The sequence below is a fragment of the Orcinus orca genome, chromosome 20 (genome assembly GCF_937001465.1).
Source record: "Orcinus orca chromosome 20, mOrcOrc1.1, whole genome shotgun sequence".
In the NCBI taxonomy this organism is placed as follows: Eukaryota; Metazoa; Chordata; class Mammalia; order Artiodactyla; family Delphinidae; genus Orcinus; species Orcinus orca.
In genome coordinates this window covers 57,285,626-57,305,950 of record NC_064578.1, presented here as the reverse complement: position 1 = coordinate 57,305,950, position 20,325 = coordinate 57,285,626, and the positions used below count along the sequence as shown (strand labels likewise).

The 20,325-nt window shown below is 45.9% G+C and overlaps 1 protein-coding gene and 1 long non-coding RNA gene across 19 annotated transcripts in view; one reads left to right on the top strand and one right to left on the bottom strand.

Annotated features, from left to right (window-relative positions):
- Positions 1-7,161, top strand: part of LOC105747723 (zinc finger protein 501-like) — a 62,057-nt gene extending 54,896 nt beyond the window's left edge. The window contains 2 exon segments of the mRNA XM_049703301.1: positions 1,768-3,593; positions 4,343-7,161. The gene's annotated coding sequence lies outside the window, so the exon portion shown is untranslated.
- LOC117197939 (uncharacterized) overlaps positions 1-20,325 on the bottom strand; it is a 31,424-nt gene that overhangs the window by 7,901 nt on the left and 3,198 nt on the right. For 4 of the 18 annotated variants that reach the window (XR_007474257.1, XR_004478834.2, XR_004478833.2 and 1 more), the window contains 6 exons: positions 19,668-19,794; positions 13,854-17,684; positions 12,157-12,232; positions 11,644-11,779; positions 7,023-7,129; positions 358-6,267 (listed from right to left, as the gene is read on the bottom strand). This is a non-coding gene — a long non-coding RNA (uncharacterized LOC117197939). Of the gene's footprint in view, positions 1-357; positions 6,268-7,022; positions 7,130-11,643; positions 11,780-12,156; positions 12,233-13,853; positions 17,685-19,667; positions 19,795-20,325 lie in introns of those variants that run through there. The other 14 variants (XR_007474267.1, XR_007474264.1, XR_007474265.1 and 11 more) reach the window with 14 other exon arrangements.

The window sequence follows — 20,325 nt, the reverse complement described above, 5'->3', positions numbered from 1 at the left end:
GCTTGTTTTTCCATATTGATTCTCTGGATGATCTGTCCATTGGTGTAAGTGGGGTGTTAAAGTCCCCCCATCATTGTGTTGCTGTCAGTTTCTCTTCTTATGGCTGTTAGCGTTTTTTTCATTATAGATTGATCCCTTGATCATTCTGCAGTACTTCTTTGTCTCTTGTACCATAAAGTCTATTTTGTGTGATATGAGTATTGCTACTCCAGCTTTCTTTGGATTTCATATAGGCAATTTCTTTTATTTTTTCTTCTTCCCATGGCTTGAGGGATCATAGTTCCCCAACTTTGGATTTGTTTTTGTCTGGTGTTCTGTCTTCCCTTCCTTTTGATTTCATCTCTTGTGGTTTGATGATTATCTTTAGTGTTGTGTTTGGGGTTTTTTTTTTTTTTCTTTTTTTGAACCTATTGTAATTTTTTGGTTTGCAGTCTGCCTGTATGTTTTTTTTCTTTTTGGCTGAGTTGGGTGTTTGTTGCTGTGTGCGGGCTTTCTCTAGTTGCGGCAATTGGGAGCTACTCTTCATTGCAGTGTGCAGGCTTCTCATTTACATGGCTTCTCATTGCAGAGCATTGGCTCTAGGCACGTGAGCTCAGTAATTGTGGCTTGGGGGCTCTAGAGTGCACACTCGGTAGTTGTGGCACACAGGCTTACTTGCTCCATGGCATGTGCGATCTTACCCGACCAGGACTTGAACCCGTGTCCCCTGCATCTATGTGGTTTTTATATAGCAGTTTATGTATGTACAGGATTGTTTTGAGGTGCTGGTGTCTTAATTTCAAATGCAATTCCCATTTCCTGCATTTGTACTCCTCATGGTTGCTGTTTTGATATCATATTTCGTGTGTGGATGTTTTCCTTCTTTTTTTTTTTTTTTTTTTTTTTTTGGTTTCCTTCTTTTACTGTCTGTTTGCCTTTACTGATGAGCTTTCCCTTTTGTGATTTTCTTGTTTCTAGTTGTGACCTTTTCTTTTCTGCCTAGAGAAGTTCTTTTAGCACTTTTTGCAAAGTTGGTCTGGTGGTGCTGAATTCTCTTTGCTTTTGCTTGTCTTGTCTGTAAAGCTTTTAATTTCTCCATCTAATCTGAATGAAAGCCTTGCTGAGTAGTGTATTGCTGGTTGTAGGTTTTTTCCCTTTCACCATTTAAATATATATTGTGCCACTTTGGCCTGCAGAGTTTCTGTTGAAAAATCAGCTGATATAGCCTTATGGTTATCATTCCTTTGTGTGTTATTTGTTGCTTTTCCCTTGCTGCTTTTAATATTTTTCCTTTGTGTTTAATTTGTATCAGTTTGATTAATATGTGTTTTGGTGTGTTTCTCCTTGGGTTTATCCTGTATGGGACTCTGCACTTCTTGGACTTGGGTGTTTCCTTTCCCATGTTAGGGATGTTTTCGGCTGTAATCTCCTCAAATATTTTCTCAGGCCCTTTCCCTTTCTCTTCTTCGACCCTTATAATGCAAATGTTGGTTCATTAAATGTTGTTATTTCCACCACTCTGTCATCCAAGCTCACTTAGTCGTTCTTCTACCTTAGTTATCCTGCTATTGAATCCCTCCAGTGTATTTTTCATTTCAGTTATTGTATTGTTCATCAAATCTACCTTTCTTTTAAACATTTCTTGTATCTTCTCCGTCTGTTTCCATTCTTTTCTGAGATTTTGAATCATCTTTACTATCATTACTCTGAATTCTTTTTCAGGTAGAATGTGATTGTACTCTTCAAATAATGCTTATGTATTGTTTTATTTATTTTTGGCTGTGTCAGGTCTTAGTTGCAGCACACAGGATCTTTCGTTGAAGCACATGGGCTCAGTTGCCCCACCACAGTATGTGGGATCCAACCTGCATCCCCTGCATTGGAAGGCAGATTTTTAATCACTGGACCACCAGGGAAGTTCCTGAATAATACTTATTTTAGTGGAAAATCATAAATGATTAAGCTATCTTGTTAAAATACTTGTTTTAAGGGTGATAAAATGAATCATTGTAAGTGTAAAAAGTGATAATGCTTTGTCATTATCACTTTTTGTCATTGTAAGTGACATTGTAAGTGTAAAAAGTGATAATGCAAGATGTTAAGAACTCAATAAGGTATTTCTGTGTTTCTACAATGCAGATGGACTAGAGGTAAGTCCTATAGCTTGTTGCAGTTCTCTTAAGTTTAAAGAGTCAGCAATGATGCCCAGTTATCCCCAACTGCTGGAGGCCAAGCACTTTGATTCTGGCAAGAACCCCTTTTCCAGAGAGTCATATTCAGTGTGAATTCAGTAAATTGTGGTTCATGATCTCTACCCCTGGAGAAGAAATCTAGTAGGAAATTACAGATAGTCTCTCTGAACAGGTATGGGGGAAAAAAATGGATATATCAAAGAATATGGTGGATAAGTATAAAAAGTATATATTCTTGAATCCTATTATGTAATGTTAGCATAATTCCAAATCAGAATTTAATCTATGGATTATGTAAGGTGGAGATTTTTATAAAGTAATAATTTTTAATATAACCAAAGTAAAGTTTGAAAAGAACCATTTCCTCTCCAACACAATCCCTTATTCTTCTGGCTCAATGGGCTCCAGTCACACTAGCCTTGTGGATGCTGCTCATACACACCAGACATGACTCTGATAGAGAGGCTTTGCACTTTTTTGTCCCACTTCTGGACAGCCTTTTCTCAAGGTATCCACATGACCTTATGGCACAACTCTATAACATTTTCTGTCCTCTTTTACATGCTTTATTTTTCTCTTGAGTATTTGTCTTTGCCTGAAATATTAAATGGTTTGCTCAGCAGAACCATTTATGGCCCCTGCACTGGTGTCAGGTGTCTTTGTGGACTTGGTGTCTGTAGACCCTAGGTTTTATGGACAGATTCCCATTTTTGGCAGCCAGCGGACTGAGACATGAAAGGTTGTCTTAGTAATGGGGCTAGTATATACAAATGCTTGAGGATGTGATTGTGATGGGAGTGCTCTAGGACATGTAGGTCTGTTAACAACTGATAAGGACAGAGAGCAAGGGGGGCAGAATTAGAATGGTAGCACGAGGTTTCTGTTCTGAGAATGATGGTAGACATGTAATGTATGAGGAGGTTCAGTGAGGAAAGTGTGTGAAGTAATTGCCCCAGGCCCTAGTACTAGAAGTATAAGAGAGAAGGATGGGGCTAAGTTTGCTTGTATCTGGGAGACATGATAGTGGGTACACTCAGGCTGTTGTCTTGGAGGAAAGGGAAAGGGCCCTGCATACCAGGCTCACAGATTACATGGTATCTCTCTGTCCACCTGCCTGTTGTTGCTCAGGGTTGTACATACTGATCAAGGAAGCATGAAGAGTTATTGGGCCCACTGCCCTCTAAGTCACAGAGCTGGGGTGGATGATGAACCCAGAGTATGGGCTGGGTTTAGAAGTACTTATGGGGTCCTGGGGAGAGAGGCTGCTTATGTACAAATCTGTCCCATCATCACAGGGCCCTGTGACCTTTGAGGACGTGGCTGGGTACTTTTCCCAGGAGGAATGGAAGCTTCTTGATGAGGCCCAGAGATTCCTGTGCCGTGATGTGATCCTGGAGCCCTTTGCACTTGTTGCATCATTGGGTAAGGGCCTCCCACCTATCCCAGCATCCTGGGCAGGTCTCTGCCTTTCCCTTTTCCAAAGGCAAGTCTGTTTTTTCACAGACTCCTAGACAGTGGGCACATCTCTATTACTGCTTCCCTCTCATCTGTGTTGGTGCCAAGGCTGAATGAGTACGACCTCCTTTCAGAAGTATCCCCAGTACCAGCAGCTCTGAAGTTTTTTCAGTGAAGTTTTTCTGGGTCATAAGACTTGGAATTAGTTCAGTGGGTTCCATCAGTCTCAGCCACTCCCTGCTAAGTTGACTCTGTAGACCCACACACCTCTGTGCACTAGGTTCTGCCCCCTTCCAGCTGATATTTCCTGGGCCCTGACTGTACCAGGAATTGTTGGGATCCAGCAGGGACACTGGTTCTTTTTGTGACACTGTTTTTCTTTCCTCAGGTTTTTTGGGGGATTGGTTGTTCTCCTGGGCTAGTACTGACTGTTCACCTGTCCTGTCTTTCCCTTAGGACTTGCATTTTCTAGGTTCCATGTTGTTGTCCAACTGGAGCTGGGAGGTGAACCCTGGGACATGACAGAGTGGACATGACTCCAAGCCCCAGCATGAGGGGTTCAAAGTGGGCTTGGCCCCATTGATTTGGCATCAGGGGTTCAAATTATATCAGGATCATGTCCTGTGCCCCACAGTGTTTTGGTGCCAAAGCCAGTGACTGTGTACCTCATTTCTGTGTGCACTCCCCCCAACATTGTGTCATTTCTCTGCTTTCAGTTTGTTGGCATGGAGCAGAGCACAAGGAGATAATTTCTGAGCAGAATGTTTCTGTAGAAGTGCCATGAATAAATACTTCAGAGACCTGTCCATCCAAAGTCCTGTCCCTGGAAGATGTGTAGCCTGGCCTTAAACAGTAAGTTTGCCTCTAGGTGAAGACCTGGGAACAATTCCTGGCCAGAAACTGTGTGTGTCAGGTGTGAAATTTCACCAGCACAGTGGAGGGAAACTCTTTAGAAGAGACAGGGGTAAGGCCTTTATGAGGAGCCACATAGTCCATGCATCCAAGAACTCCTTCACATGCCAGGAGGCTGGGATGGATTTCCCTGGTAGCTCTAGCCTTCTCCAGCACCAGGTCACTCCACAAAAGGATGCTGACTGCACAGCAGTGTTTCACAATGGTAAAAGTCTCTATAAGTGCTATGAGTGTGGGAAAGCCTACCCCTGGATGTATAGGCTTGCAGAGCATGAGAGAGTCCACACAGGAGAGAGGCCTGAAGAAGACAGTCACACTGGAGGAAAAAAACGCATGCACTAAATATGGAGAATTCTTCAGCCAAAACACCCAGCTTACTGAACACCAAACAGGTCACGCCACAGAAAAAGACCATGAGTGCAGCAAATGTAAGAAAGCTTTCAGCCAAAGGTCTATAAAACCTCATCTATCACCAGAGTTCATACTGGAGAAAGGCCTTGAGATGAGATGAGGAGAGTAGCACATGAGCTGTCTCCTTAGTTAATACATCATACTGAATAGGCTTTGTGAGGGACTCATCAACGGAAGTTGAATGCCATACAACTGAACAACCCTAGTGTGCAGATTGCCCGTGAGTACGAGGTTTGTAGGAAGCTTTTCAGGAGCTATGCTCTACTTTCTGACTTACTGTCACTGTGAGTTTCTTACCTTTTCCAAGTGGCAGATCCCCATACTGGGACTCAGTCATCTAAGTGTGATCAGGGTAGGTAGCCTTTTGTGCTCTCGTATCCCCTGTAGAAAAGCATGGATTCCCTGAGCACGTGGGTTTTGTCATTCTCTTCCATCAACTGGCTAGGACAGGACACAGGAACAGGTTTTGTGGGTGTTCCAAACTTAGTATACCTCACTGGGGGTAGTATCATGGCAGAGAATAGTTTTCACTCCAGTTCTGGCCCATTTTTGCATCGTTGTCCAAGGCCTTCTGGGGTAGAGTGCAGGGCTCTCTGTGGGACTAAAACAGGGAATTACAGGGAGAGACTACCAAAGAAGAAGGAATAAAATATAAAATTGCATTCATGTATTTTCCCACCACTGTGGCTGTTTTGCATAAAGGTTTTTGCAGAAACCTCCTGAACCTCAGTCAGTGTCAGACTGAGTAACATAAAGGTTTTAGGATTCCCTCAGCATCTGCAAATAGTTTATCTCAAGGCCATTTGATGCACAGTGAAAACAATGGGGAATGAGTGTGGAAATCGTGTAGTACAGGCATGTGATTTTTAGGACCCAGGCAGAGTTCTTGGATAACTTAAGTGGAAACACTTTTCAGGGATTCCCCTGGTGGCACAGTGGTTAAGAATCCACCTGCTGCAGGGGACAGGGGTTCAAGCCCTGGCCTGGGAAGATCCCACATGCCTCATAGCAACTAGGCCTGTGTGCCACAACTTCCAGAGCCTGTGCTCTGCAACGAGAGGCCACTGCAATGAGAATCCCCCACACCACAACAAAGAGTAGCCTCTGCTCACCACAGCTAGAGAAAGCCCAGGCACAGCAACAACGGCCCAACACAACAAAAAATAAAATAAAAAAAACCTTTCATTGCTCACCAGTCTTCATCGCTACTACTACAGAATCCCTCCCATGAGACAAGGAGTCAAGGACGGGGTTGTGGTTTGCCAGAGTTCTACTGAAAAGGAGATTCAGAGTAAGATTCCAGGGGGATCCTTGGCTCCTGCAAGGCACATGGCACACACACACACCCCAAATTCAGATTTTTATGTGGAGCCAAAATTTAATTGAGCTGTATATGGGCATGTATTGAATTTGAACATACCTCATAAAATGTGCAGCTTGATTAAATTTTGATACATATACCCCCAAACATCCACCATCACTGCCACACCCACCTTTGAACACCCCCTCACAACTCCCAGGCAACTACTATTGATTTCCTTTTTTCCCATTCAGTTAGTGTTTTCTAGACTTTTAATATCATTGCGGTCTTTATGTTTCATATTCTAATTTTTTTTTTTTTTTGCCACATCACACACCATGGGGCATCTACCCCAACCAGGGATTGAACCTGTGGCCCCTGCAGTGGAAGTACAGTCTTACACCCCTGGACCAGGGAAACCCCTGGTTTCATATTTCAAAACGAATGAATAGGGTTGTATCCTTTTTGCATTGGGAATCTTCCATCCCCTGTGTTCTGCACAAGTAGTGGGTTGGTATGGTTACTGTTTTGAATATTACTTTTTTTGCGGTACACAGGCCTCTCACTGTTGTGGCCTCTCCCGTTGCAGAGCACAGGCTCTGGACGTGCAGGCTCAGCTGCCATGGCTCACGGGCCCAGCCACTCTGCAGCATGTGGGATCTTCCTGGACCGGGGCACAAACCCATGTCCCCGCATCGGCAGACAGACTCTCAACCATTGCATCACTAGAGAAGCCCCTGAATATTAGCTGTTTTAAAAGTGTGGATACATACCTCACTGTGGTCTGATGCATTTCCCTAGTGATTCATGATGTTGAACATTCCTGTGTTCTCTGCCAGGTGTATTGTCTTCTTTGATTAAAATGTCTTTTTATTAGTAACTGTGGAGAGAATAAAAAGAAATGTGTTGCAACTTGTTTTTCTCAGTGACTTTGCTGGATGGAATAAATGTTTAGTGCCCCACATGTAGTCCTTATTAACATAGTCTCCATTACTGTAAGTCTAAACACCTACTTAAAAAAAAACCCAACACCCCCCCCCCCAATTATTGTGTTTGCCAATTTCCCTGGTATGAATACTCCAACTGTGGGGAGTTTCACACTGTGAACAGGAGGTTATTTTACTGAATCAGAGGTGCAAGAAGCCAAACAGTGGGACGTCAAAGCTTGCCGGAGAGGAATTTCACTCACAAGGCAGCACAAGCCAGGAGACAAAAAAGTCTCACAGCCACCTTCCTGGAGGTGAGGTGCTGTAGGGGGACAAAGAGGCAGGGTAGTCTTAGGTGGGGGGAAGGGCAATCAGAGAAAAGGTGAGGCAGTAGTCAGTGTGTACAGCTGTATCTGCATTACAGGCTTCTGTTCTTCACACATAGCTGGATAAGAGCTGACTCCAATTTCCTAAAAAACAACTGAGGCTCCCTTCCCTACAGTGTCCCCACCCTGTCAGAGATGTTTTCTACAGTGGGGGACTTCCCTGGTGGTCCAGTGGTAAAGAATCCACCTTCCAATATAGGGGATGAGGGTGATACAATCCCTGGTCAGGGAACTACGATCCCACATGCAGTGGGGCAACTAAGACTTACATGCCACAAACTGAGCCCACTCCACAACTAGAGAAGAGAAAACCTACATGGCTCAACTAGGGAGGAAGTTGGAGCACATGCAAGTAGGAGAAAAAAAAACCCACCCAAGTGAGCTTAACCAATTAAGGCAGTTCACAAGCAAGGGGTTTTGACATGATATTCCCTTTTTTTAATAATTCTAGCTCAAGAAGTTGTTAGTCATCAGCTTCTGTTAACCCCTATGGGGCACAGTTTCAAGGTCATCCAATGTGGACTGGGGAACACATGCAGTAGCACTCCTTTCTACTATTTCCCTTATACAGATGCCCATAAATAAGGTTGAGGACATAGATAATAAGTACCGACATGTGCTAAAACAAGGGTCCGAGTTTTGAGTATTTTTACTTGACCTGTATAAAGGATTACATCACAGGCCTGTGTTGTCCAATGTGTATTCATTTGAAAGAAACGTTTGGCAGACTGGCCCGACTCTTGGGAGATAACTTCTAAGCCCTTGAAACATTTGGACTAATAAGAGTGTGTGTGTTTACCCGGGGCCTTGTGCCATGCTAGCTAATTTATACTAATAATCTGACATGCCAGTGGGTAGGGGAGCCTTAGGGTCTCTGTAGCTGTTTGACATTCAGAGAAGCTAGAGAGTAAGTTCAGCCACACAGGTGTCCCTTGTGCGTGACATACTAAAAAAAAGCCTGTATAATACCAGGTCTTGTGTGAGGTCCCCCCTTAGCAGTACACTTCATATTGTCACCCACGGATGCTGTGAGGCCTAAGTGACAGGGCACAGGAAACTGGCAATGTGGTCCCTCTGTGACTTTATCCTATTGTGCCATCTTTCCTGCTTTTCATCTGTATCCTTTCACTGTAACAGATCATTAGCCCTTAATTCATAATAGCTTCTCTAACTTCTGGAAGTGTGGATAGCAATTTATTTAACCTGAAGGTGGTCTTCCACATTCCAGAACGTAATTGTGCTTTTTAAAAAGTTTTGTTACGTATAATCAACTTAAAAATAAAATGCATTTTAAGTGCAGGGTTTGAAAAACATTGGCACAGGGTTACACTTCTGAAACCAAAGGTTTTCTCCTAGCCATTTGTTTTTTTTTTTTTGCGGTACGCGGGCCTCTCACTGTTGTGGCCTCTCCCGTTGCGGATCGCAGGCTCCAGACGCGCAGGCTCAGTAGCCATGGCTCACGGGCCCAGCCGCTCCGCGGCATGTGGGATCTTCCCGGACCGGGGCACGAACCCATGTCCCCTGCATCGGCAGGCGGACTCTCAACCACTGCGCCACCAGGGAAGCCCTCTCCTAGCCATTTGTAATTAATCCCCCCTTTAGCCTACAGAATTGATACTAGAAAATACTCTTCCTTCTTGCAATAGCCGTTGTTTTAGGATTTGCCACGTTTCTCAATTTCACCTGTATTGGATCTTATACTGTTTGACACGGTGACCAATGTTGGGGAGATAATAAAACAAGACCTTTTCAACAAAGTAGAGAAAAAACATACTTCCTTCTATGAGCTCGAAACTAAACTGATGCACATCACAGACAACCCACTAAAGACATTATAAAGACAGAAACCGCACCCATTCATGATACACCAAGCAGACAGAGCCCATTCAACGCAAAAAACTCCTTGGCTGTGATTGAAATGTTTACTTTACCTCTTGACGAGTAAGGGAAGCCCTTCAGAGCTGGAGACCAGGGCTGCATCACTAATTCCCTTGTGAAGAAAATGACAGAACCTGCTGACGGCCCCCCCTTCTACCCCCGACCCCGGGGGCAGAGGCGGCCCGGCTTACCCTACCTGGTTCGCCCGCAGGCAGTGCGGGCCAGCCGGCCTCTGAATCAGGACCCGGGAAACCCCACGGGGGAACCTCTGCATACCAGGCCACGCGAGCCCGCGGCCGAACGGCTCACGCCCTCCTCGGGCCTCCCCACCCGGCCCGGTTCCCACCTCCGGAGCCGGGAGACCCCCTTCCTGCTCCCTTCAGCAACCGGAGGGGACCCAGCCTCTTCCCTATAAGTCTGCAGGTACAACCTCCGGAGAGAGCACTAAGCGCGCCCGCCCGGCAAGACCGGAATGATCCCGCCAGCCCCGCCGACCTCCCGGAACTCTGCCTCGGGCATCGCGGCCGAATCCCATCCCCTGCAGACGTCGCCCGAGCTCCGGACGGGAAGGGACAAAATAAACGTGACCGCCAGATGGCGCCCGACAACCGGCGGGAACATTAGCGGAACGGATCCGGATCGCTGGCCGGCGAGGGCGCACTGCCGGCCGCCCGGATGCCCGACCTCGTTACGTCCCGGCCCACCTCCGAGTTGGTCTCATGGCCACGGGTTACAAACTCCCAGCTATAGCATGTGTGTTTTTGCTTCCTGCCCACTAGTGGAAGTCACTACCTAGTTTTTCCCGCCACTGTGGTCATAAAGGCACAGCCCCAGCTCCTCTCTGCTTCCTGACACCTGCATGTGACAGGCTTCAGGTGGTCTTACGTGTCCTGCTGTGCCTGTCGTTTCCTTCGGGAACTTTCAACGGCAGTAGCCTCTCCTGTCCTCACTCAGTCACCTCCATAAATTAAAATCCCGGGAGCACATTTTTACACAGTTGTAAAACTGACAAGAGGATTATTTAGCTTTTCGAAAGTTTTATGTACGTCTCAAAGGGACAGAGAAAGAATTCAGAATTAGAAGTTTGCTAACGGAAATGCTCTAAGAAAAGAGATTGGAGGAGATTCATGGCACAAAGCTCCAAATACCCAACATTCCGAAAAGGTTACGGTGAATCCCAGTGAACAAGATAACACACCGTGAGCAAACAACCCAGTGCCTGCTTGCTTGCAGATTTTGGCAACCTACAGTAACATTTTCCAAGCCGGTCCTTTCTTAAATATGCTTGCCCCCCAGGCTTAATACTTCAGTCCAGTGCTTTGAGAGCTATCTCCCTGTCTCCTTACTTGTCACAAGTAATAAATGCTTCTGCTTTAACTGAAAGTACTTGGTGTGTTCACTGGCTATGCACCCCAAGGGAAGGACCCACTGAGTCCGGTAACAATAATGATACACCTCAGCACAACTTGGAGGCCCGTGCACAGGCATCCTGGGGACACTGTGATGAGGTCTGCATGCTGACACCCCTCAACAAGCCTACGCACACACATGCATTACACCACATCCACAACAGAAAAGACATGTGATAGTCATGAGACACACAACCAGTGTATGTGGCACACATTAGAGGCTTGTGGGAATAGAGAGAGGTGCTGAACTACCACACCAGGTATGAGGACACAAATGCACAAATGCTCCAGGAAGACTTGTGAGACAAGCATGGGATAGGGAGGCCCAAAAGCCTAGTGTGTGGATATACACACAGGATCACACAATCATGCACGTGGACCGAGTGTGACAGGTGGTTTCAACCTGGCTGGGAGATAACCCCTGCTCTTCCCCATCCTAGCACCATCCCTGTAGGTTTGATGATGTGCTGATGGCAGCCAGAACAGGAGCTGGGTGCTCATCTTGCCACAACCTGCAGTCTCACACGTTTGAAGACCGAATGTAAACACTAAAGGTCACGTGATGGAAGCAAATCAGCCCAAGCCCTGGTAGCAGAAAACTATATCCGAAATGCCTGCTAACAAGGCCCAGGAATCACAGTCTGAAGGGGACAGAGTTGGGGGAGGTTATGGTCTCTACTGGAGGGTCAGTATGCGTTGAGGAAGTTTCAGGGACAGCGTATCAAGGATGGTTTGGCAAAGGGAGGAATTATTTCCCTGGATTGTTAGCCATTGTTTGGGAAGTTTGTATTTTACCCAGAGGGGTGAGGATGATCATGTAGCTGTGTTGTCATCCCAGGTGAGTCCTAAGTCTTTCCTCTTCCTGGTGTTTCTTGAAGTCTTTACTCCTGAGTAGACGGGCGTTTCTAATTTTCTATGTGCTGAACTGCAACTACAACAAAGACAATAAAACACATAGCTAAGTTAAATTCAGAGAAACAAACATGGAAAAGAAAACTCATTGCTTAATTTTATAAAAGTTTCTTGGCCGTCCGGCAGATCTCTCATTTCAACAGCATTTGGACTGAACAGACCCAGGGGCGCCCCTTCCTCCTGACTCTGACCACTCTCCAACCTTTTTTCCAGTCACAATCTTGGAACCACCCACTCAGCTCTCCTCGCCCTCCGGGACCAGCCAACACCACTTTCTGAGCTTAGCTCCTTGTTGCCGACCAAGCATGAGCTCCCAGATTCGTCACAATTACTCCGCCAGGTGGAGGCCGCAGTCACCCGCCTGATAACGTGCATCTGCCTCTCTCCCATACCTACCTGTCTCTGCGCTTCTCGAGGGCGTGAGACATCGTTTCGCGAACTGGCCGAGGAGAAGCCGGAGGGCCCGAGCTCACTGGAAAAGGCAAAAGCAGCGCTGTGGCCGCGCCCTCTTACAGGACGTGCCGAAGCCGTCCCAGGAGCGTGGGTAAAGCCCAGTACGCCGTGGAAGCCGCCCGGCTGACGGAGAAGAACCTGCGCCAGGCCCTGTGGGTCCGCAGGCCCTGGGCTCTGCCCGCGCAGACTCCACCTCTGGACTTCCTGGAGCCACTTCCTGGATGAGCAGGTGAAATTCATCAAGAAGATTGGCGACCACCTGACCAACCTCCGCAGGCTGCTTGGCCCCCAGGCTGGGCTGGGCGAATGTCTCTTCCAAAGGCTCAGCCTCAAGCACCACTAGGAGCCCCTGGAGCCCAGCGGCCTGTGAGGAGCCCCTCTGGGGTCAGGGCTTCTCCCTGAAGCCTGTCCCTGCAGCCACTGGGCAGCTTGTTAACCACCCTGGAGCCCTCTCCAAGCCTTGGGCCAAATGGAAAAAATAGCGCTTTTTGCAGGGGAAAAAAAGTTTCTGTGAAACATTGTAAAGTGACTGGAACTTTAACAGGAAAACCAGGATGCATACAGGTAGCCACGTATGGGTTTCACAGTTACTACTGTGGTCTTATTCTCAGGATGCTCTTATCAGTCAGGTTGTGTTGAAATTCCTCCCTTGGGACTGTCTTTGGGGCTAATTTCAAAGCTGCATGAAATAATCAATATGACCTTTGGTTTAAAAAAATGTACTGTCCAGTTGAGCCCTCCTTGGAGCCTTTTATATAATCAAATACATACTTTTGTGTTGCCAAGGTGGACACGAACCCTTTATGTTGTGTTTTATCCAATATTGTTACTGCACATACGGCTCTCAGTGAGAAAAAACATCATTCTTTCCACTAAATTTATAATGTTTTGAGAATAGCTTGTGTGGTTCCTGTATTCTGTAGGAAAGTAAGTTGCGTTTTGAAGACACTACCCTCTTATATCTCCTCTCAAGATAATTGTCTGGGTTGTAGCTGTAGCTGTACATGAATCTGAGCCTTGGGATCCATGAGAGTCAGAGAATCCACTCTCAGGAAACAATTCTTGGTTCAAAGCAGAGGGTTATTCTTTCCATAACTGGGAGCTCCTTGGGACAAGGTGGCCCATAAAGGGACCTGGGCCCCAAACTGCAAGACATATGAGATGCATCCCAGTGGGTGAAGGACCCACTAGGGTTCATTCTCTCACCATCCAGTTTTCTCTGCCTTGTCTTCATATCTGTGGTCACTCAGAGGGTCTGGCTGTGGTCTTGCTGCTCCACCCACCAAGCACTGTGTTCTGAGTAGTGGGATGATATGGATGACAGAGATATGGGTCCTGCCCTTGAGCAGGGAACGAGCTCGTCATTAAGTATGGTACACGTATGTGAAAGCAGGTGCATGCAGTGAAACAATTCTACTGCTATGGCAGAAATGTATCCTGAGTTCATGAGTGAGAGAAGGGTTGAATCTTGGAGTCATGGGACAGGTGAGCAGGGTAGTGTTCCCTGGTGTCTGAGAGCTTTGATTCTGGGGATAGAGCGGAATTCAAACCCTTCTAAGCTCTGCTGATAGTCCTGGGTTGGGTGACTCTGAGGGTGGAAAAACCAACCCAACCATTACAAGTCAATCAAATATACTCACGAAGAAGGGAAATCTCCACAAGCTGCCTGCAGAAGCCAGCTGGAGTCGTCTTGTCCAGAACTGGGTAATATCCCACCCAAAACAATCAGTGGGAAGTGAATGAGATACCCCAAAAGTCAAGAGACGGGTGAGTCCTCCAGATGAAGGAAGAAAGTGTAGCTTCCTGCCTCCCAAGCACTGTAAGGATGACTCATACACAGTGCGGCACCCTGCCATGTGGCAGAGGAGGGAAGGCTAACATAACAGATACTGGTAACAACTTATTTCTGGCAAGGACTCCAGGCAGGTCCGGAAGTGCAAGGTGTTATCATGAAAGCTTCCAATATACTTGGTACTTAAGAGAATCTTCCTGGGATGTCTGGAGGCATGAAGTTCAATTTATGGCTGAGTTCTCTTTCACAAAGACTAATCTCCAAATGTCGCTCTGTAATTACGTAGAACAAGGAACCAGCATGTTGCCTGCACTCCGAAGATGTTTCTCCGATTTAAATTTACCAGTGCTGTTTGAGTTTAGGCTAATAGCTGAATAACTTTCAACATTCACTGCATTCCTAACACTCTTCTGGGTTTGTAGTTGTTTTGTAAGATTTAAAAGTTCTTGATGACACTTGGGTAGATAAAAAGAAGAATTCTGTTACCTAGGGCTTAGGATGAGACAAGGGCATCAGGCAGGGCACACAACAGGCTGTACAGGGACACAGTAAGTAACCTGAGGCTGTAGGGAGCACCCTATACATAGCAGGTGGTCTGGGGCTACCTAGGTTTCCCAGGCTCCCCATGGATGACCTAGCTGGAATAATTTCATGGGGTCAGGGGCATACAGGCTGTCTCCAGTTGCCTGGTTTCCTGGCCCTGGGACATAAGGGATGGTGTCCAGAGTGTGAGTGCCTGATATAGACAGTGATTGGTTGTGGTCTTAATCAGCTGCTGCTCTAAAAGAGGAAATGACTGACATCAAGCCAGGGACTCAAAACTGAAATATAACTAATAAGGAGCTACTGTCTAACACAGGGAACTCTACTCAAAACTCTGTAATTGTCTATATGGGAAAGGAATCTAAAAAAGAGTGGATATATGTATACGAATAACTGATTCACTTTGCTGTACACCTGAAACTAACACAACATTGTAAATTAACTACATTGTAATAAAAATTTTTAAAAAGCAAAAACAAAACACTGGTACTGCCATAAACACAAAACTTTAGGCCAATGAAACAGAACAGAGTGCCCCGAACTGGAAGCCAGTATATTTGATCAAATAATCAACAAGAGTGTCAACGCAATTCAATGGGAGGAGGACAGTCTCTCCAACAAATTACAGTGGATATCTGCATCCAAATGAATGAAGTTGGACCCTTACCTTACACCACACCCAAAAATGAACTCAAAATAAACAAAGACCTGACAGTACGATGTAAGCTCAAAAACTCTTAGATGAAGACATAGGGGAAAAGCTTCATGACATTGGATTTATAACTTCTTGGCATTGACATGAAAAGCATAGGAAACAAAAGCAAAAATAAGGGTACAAACTTCTGTGCAAAGGACACAATCAACAGAGTGAAATGGCAAGCTACTGAATGGAAGAAAATCATTTGCAAATCATATATTTGATAAGTGGTCAGTATCCAGATTATATAAAGAACTGCTAAAACTCACCAATAAGAAAAATTTTAAAGGGGTAAACATAGAGATTTTTACAAAGAATATACACAAATGGCCAAGAAGGCATGATCATTAATCATTAGGGAAATGCTAAACAAAACTACAGTAAGGGAACTTCCCTGGTGGTCCAGTGGTAAAGAATCCACCTTGCAATGCAGGGGATGTGGGTTCGATTCCTAGTTGGGGAACTAAGATCCCAAATGCCACAGGGCAACTAAGCCCACGCATCACAACTACTGAGCTCGCACTCCTCAACTAGAGAGCCCGCATGCTGCAAACTACAGAGCCCACACGCTCTGGAGCCTGCATGCCACAATTATACAGCCCATATGCTCTGGAGCCCACGCGCCACAACTAAAGAACAGAAAACCTGCACACCACACCTAGAGAGAAGCCCACGGGCCACAACTAGAGAAGAGAAAATCTGCATGCCACACTAGAGAAGCCCGTGTGCCACAACAAAGAGCCCGCATGCTGCAACTAAGACCCGACGCAGCCATAAAAAATATATATATATAATAAAATAAACAAAACTACAGTGAGATATTACCTCACATCCATTAGGATAGCTACTATTAAACATGAAACGGAAAATAGAATTATGTCAATGAGGATGTGGAGATACTGGAACTCTGTGGACGTTTGATGGGAGCATAAAATGGTATAGCCAATAAAGGAAAGAGTTCAAAATGTTAAAAATAGATTGGGGACTTCCCTGGTGGTGCAGTGGTTAAGAATCTGCCTGCCAATGCAGGGGACATGGGTTCGAGCCCTGGTCCGGGAAGATCCCACATGCCACAGAGCAACTAAGCCCGTGTGCCACAACTACTGAGCCTGAGCTCTAGAGCCCATGAACCACAACTACTGAGCCCATGCACTGCAACTATTGAAGCCCACGTGCCCTAGAGCCCGTGCTCAACAACAAGAGAAGACACCACAATGAGAAGCCCGTGCACCACAACAAAGAGTAGCCCCCGCTCCCCACAACTAGAGAAAGCCCGCGTGCATCAACAAAGACCCAACACAGCCAAAAATAAATAAATTAAAATAAATTAAAAAAATTTTTTTTCCACATTTGCCATACTCATAACGTCTTTGTCCAGTGTGAACTTTCTAATGAATAATGAGGAGCTGTCCATAAGGAATTTCCCACATTTGCTGCACTTGTAAGGCCTTTCTCCAGTGTGGATTTTCTGGTGCTCAACAACTGTGTCTTTGTGACTGAAAAAGTCTTTTCACCACTGTGGATTTTCTGGTACTCAACAAGCCTATGTTTGCAGGTGAAGGCTCTCCCGCATTCAGTGCACTCAAAAGGCCTTTCTCCAGTGTGAACTCTCTGGTGTCTAATGAGTGTGGAACAGTTCCTAAAGAATTTTCCACACTCACTACCACCGTAAGTTCTTTCTTCAGTGTGGATTTTCTGGTGACCAACGAGTTGGGACGGTCTAAAGAAGGCTGCACTCAAAAGGCCTTGGCCTTGTGTTAATTCTCTGGTGGTCATTGAGGCCAGATATTTCTGTAACGAATACTCCACATTCTGAGTGCTCATAGAGCCCAGGCTCAGTGTGGACTTTCTGATGCTGCTCGTGTTGGGACTTTCTAAGAAAGGCCTTCCCACATTCCCTATGCTCATAAAACTATTCTCCAGTGTGGATCTTCTCTTGGTCAACAAGTGTATGGTTATGGCTGAAGGCTTTCCCACACTGAGTGCACTTGTAAGCACTTTGCCCATTTTGAAAGTCCTCTCCATCTGCAATGTCCCCATGTGGCTTTCCCACACCATGAAGAGGCTGGTACTGGAGAGGGCCTGTGCTGGCTGGGAAGTCCTTCCCACCTTCCCTGCATGTGAAGGTCCTCTGTGTCATGTGGACAGTACAGTTTTTCACAAATGAAGGCCTCCCCTTGTCCTTTCAGGAAAGTTTCTCTCTAATGTGACGTTTTTGGTGCTGGCAAAGCTTTGCCTCACAAGTGTATAGTCCTTGCCCAGGGTGCATTCCACCCTGCTCAGCCAGGGACAGAATGTCTTTCAAGAGTGAGCTGCATGTCCCACAGGGCTGGGCATTCCCGATGGAGGGACCTGGCTTTGGTGTCCTGGCCAGTGACACTTCTATAGAAACACCTTGCTCTGAAGCTGGCTCCTCATCCTGGGCTCCATGCCAACAACCTGCAACCAGAGAAACGCTGGTGAAGCATATTGACACTGGTGGGAGGAGCAGCCCCACCACAAATATGTGTCACCCACACCTACGAATAAATCCATAGGACTGATGATAAGTAACAGGGGCCAGAGCCAGTGAGAAGGCCTGCTGTGCAGAGCTGCACCTGGGAAGCTCAGATGATGGGAGAGCCCTGACAGTAGGCAAGGACACAAGGAAGGGTTACAGTGCAGGGAGGAGAAGGATCCCCAGCTCACTCCTCTGAAAATGGCTTTCCACAAGGCCATGGCTGCTGGTGAGAAGTGAGTACTGGGTAGAAGGCTGTGTCCAGAGCCAGAGATGTCTGATTGTGACCCAGTAGTTGGTATCCAAGGACTGTTTAAAGATATGTGCAAATAGAATGGCCATTCATTAAAAACTCTACAAATAACAAATGCTGGAGAGAGTGTGGAGAAAAGGGAACCCTCCTACACTGTTGGTGGGAATGTTAGTTGGTGCTGTCACTGGAAAATACTATGGAGCTTCCTCAGAAAACTAAAAAGAGAAGTACCATATGATCCTGCAATCCCACTCCTGGGCATATATCCAGATAAAACTCTAATTCAAAAAGATAAATGCACCCGTATGTTCACAGCAGCACTATTCACAATAACCAGGACATAGAAGCAACCTAAATGTCCATCGCCAGACAAATATATAAAGAAGATGTGCTACATATATACAATAGAATATTGCTCAACCGTAAAAAAGAATGAAATAATACCATTTGCAGCAACATGGATGCAGCCATAGATTATCATACTAAGTGAAGTAAGTCAGAAAGAGAAAGACAAATACCATATGATTTCACTTATATGTGGAATCTAAAATATGACACAAATGAACATATCTATGAAACAGACTCATGGACATAGAAAACAGACTGGTGGTTGCCAAAGGGAGGGTGTTGGAGGAGGGATGGAGTGAGAGGTTGGGGTTAACAGATGTAAGCTACTATACATAGGATGGATAAACAACAAGATACTACTGTATAGTACAGGGGACTATATTCAATATCCTGTGATAAACCATAATGGAAAAGAATATTAAAAAATAAAAGGATGTATATCTATGTATAACTGAATCACTTTGCTGTACAGTAGAGATTAACACAACATTGTAAATCAATTATACTTCAATTAAAAAAATACAGGAACTTGTAACTTAGATAAAAAAGATATGTGCAAATGTCACAATAGCTTAAGTGTGGGTCAAATGTTGACAGCACGGCAAAGGAACAAATAGGAGGTGGAGACTACAAAAGTCAGGGTAGCCGAGGACTGGAAGATTAGAAATGACAATAGGAAAGAAAATGTAGAAATGAAGTGTGACCACTGTCCCTGGCATCACCCAGTGGTGGACAAAGGCCTGGCTTCCAGTGTGATTTGAAGCCAGCTTTGACAACACACCCTCTCCCAGCTCCTAAGCTCCAGAGCCACTTCTTTTTGGCACTGATGGAGTAATGTCCATCCTTTCAAGACACTCAGGCCCCTCTCGCTGCCTCATGGTGAGCACTTCTATGGGACCTGGCACAGACCAACCCAGGTGAAACACAGGAAAAGGGAGTGGACAGCATGCCCCCAGAGCGAGCCAACACATGACGGCCCCCATTCAAAAATCGCAAGAACTACAGAGAAGGGTCTCGCAGAGTCAGTGGTCTCTACAAGTAGTAAGCATGTATTTCTGCCACAGGCAGGCCCCCCAAAACATCAGCAAGAAGGGGGAAGGCCTCCATGCATCTGAACAGAGTAACTTGACCAGGGACAGGCAAGGTTTCAGAGCAACATGCGATGGGGCTGCTTGGGGAGAGGCAGTACGGTGCACACAGCCTGGGAATGGCTCCCACACATATATGCTAGGAAACCAAGGAAGGAAGGATTACTCATGGTTTGGTTGGAAAAAACAGCCCAGCCCAGGACACTGGGGTGGGGGAAGGGTTATGAGGGCCTTACCTAGTCATGAGAGAAGTGCAAAGTTCTCCAGCATCACATGGTGGTACAGGTGTCTCTGAGCCTCATCAAGGAGCCCCCACTCCTCCTGAGAGAAATGTATGACCACGTCTGTAAAAACCACAAGTCCCTGCCAAAATGGGGATGGTTCAATCAATGCGCAGCTCATTTCTCCAGGATCTTTACTCTTTCCCCCGACAAGTCCATTCCCTCCTCAACCTCCACCCCCACTTCCCAAATGTGGAAGAGATACAAGGTCCAGTGACACCAGTGCCTCTCTCTCCTTATTTCTACTGATCACTGTGTCCAGAACACATCTTTCCAGAGAAAGCTAGAAACTTGGGGTCACCTCTGACTTGCCCTTCCATCTCATCTCCCAGTCCCACGCTCTCCACATCACTCAATGTGGGCAGGTCTGTTCAGAACACAAACAGAAGGCAACCACTTCGCTACCTCCACGGCAGTGACTCTTGTCCAGCGACAACCAACGTCCACCACAGTCACTTCCCCCATGTCACTCTACGTCTACCTTCCCTCTCACACAGCCAGTTACAACCTGGGTCAAATACCTGGCTCCTCTACTTCAAACCTTCCCTAACTCCTACTTCCCTCGGATTAGAGGCCCAAAACCTCAGGCTGTAATTGAGACCTGATAACTGTG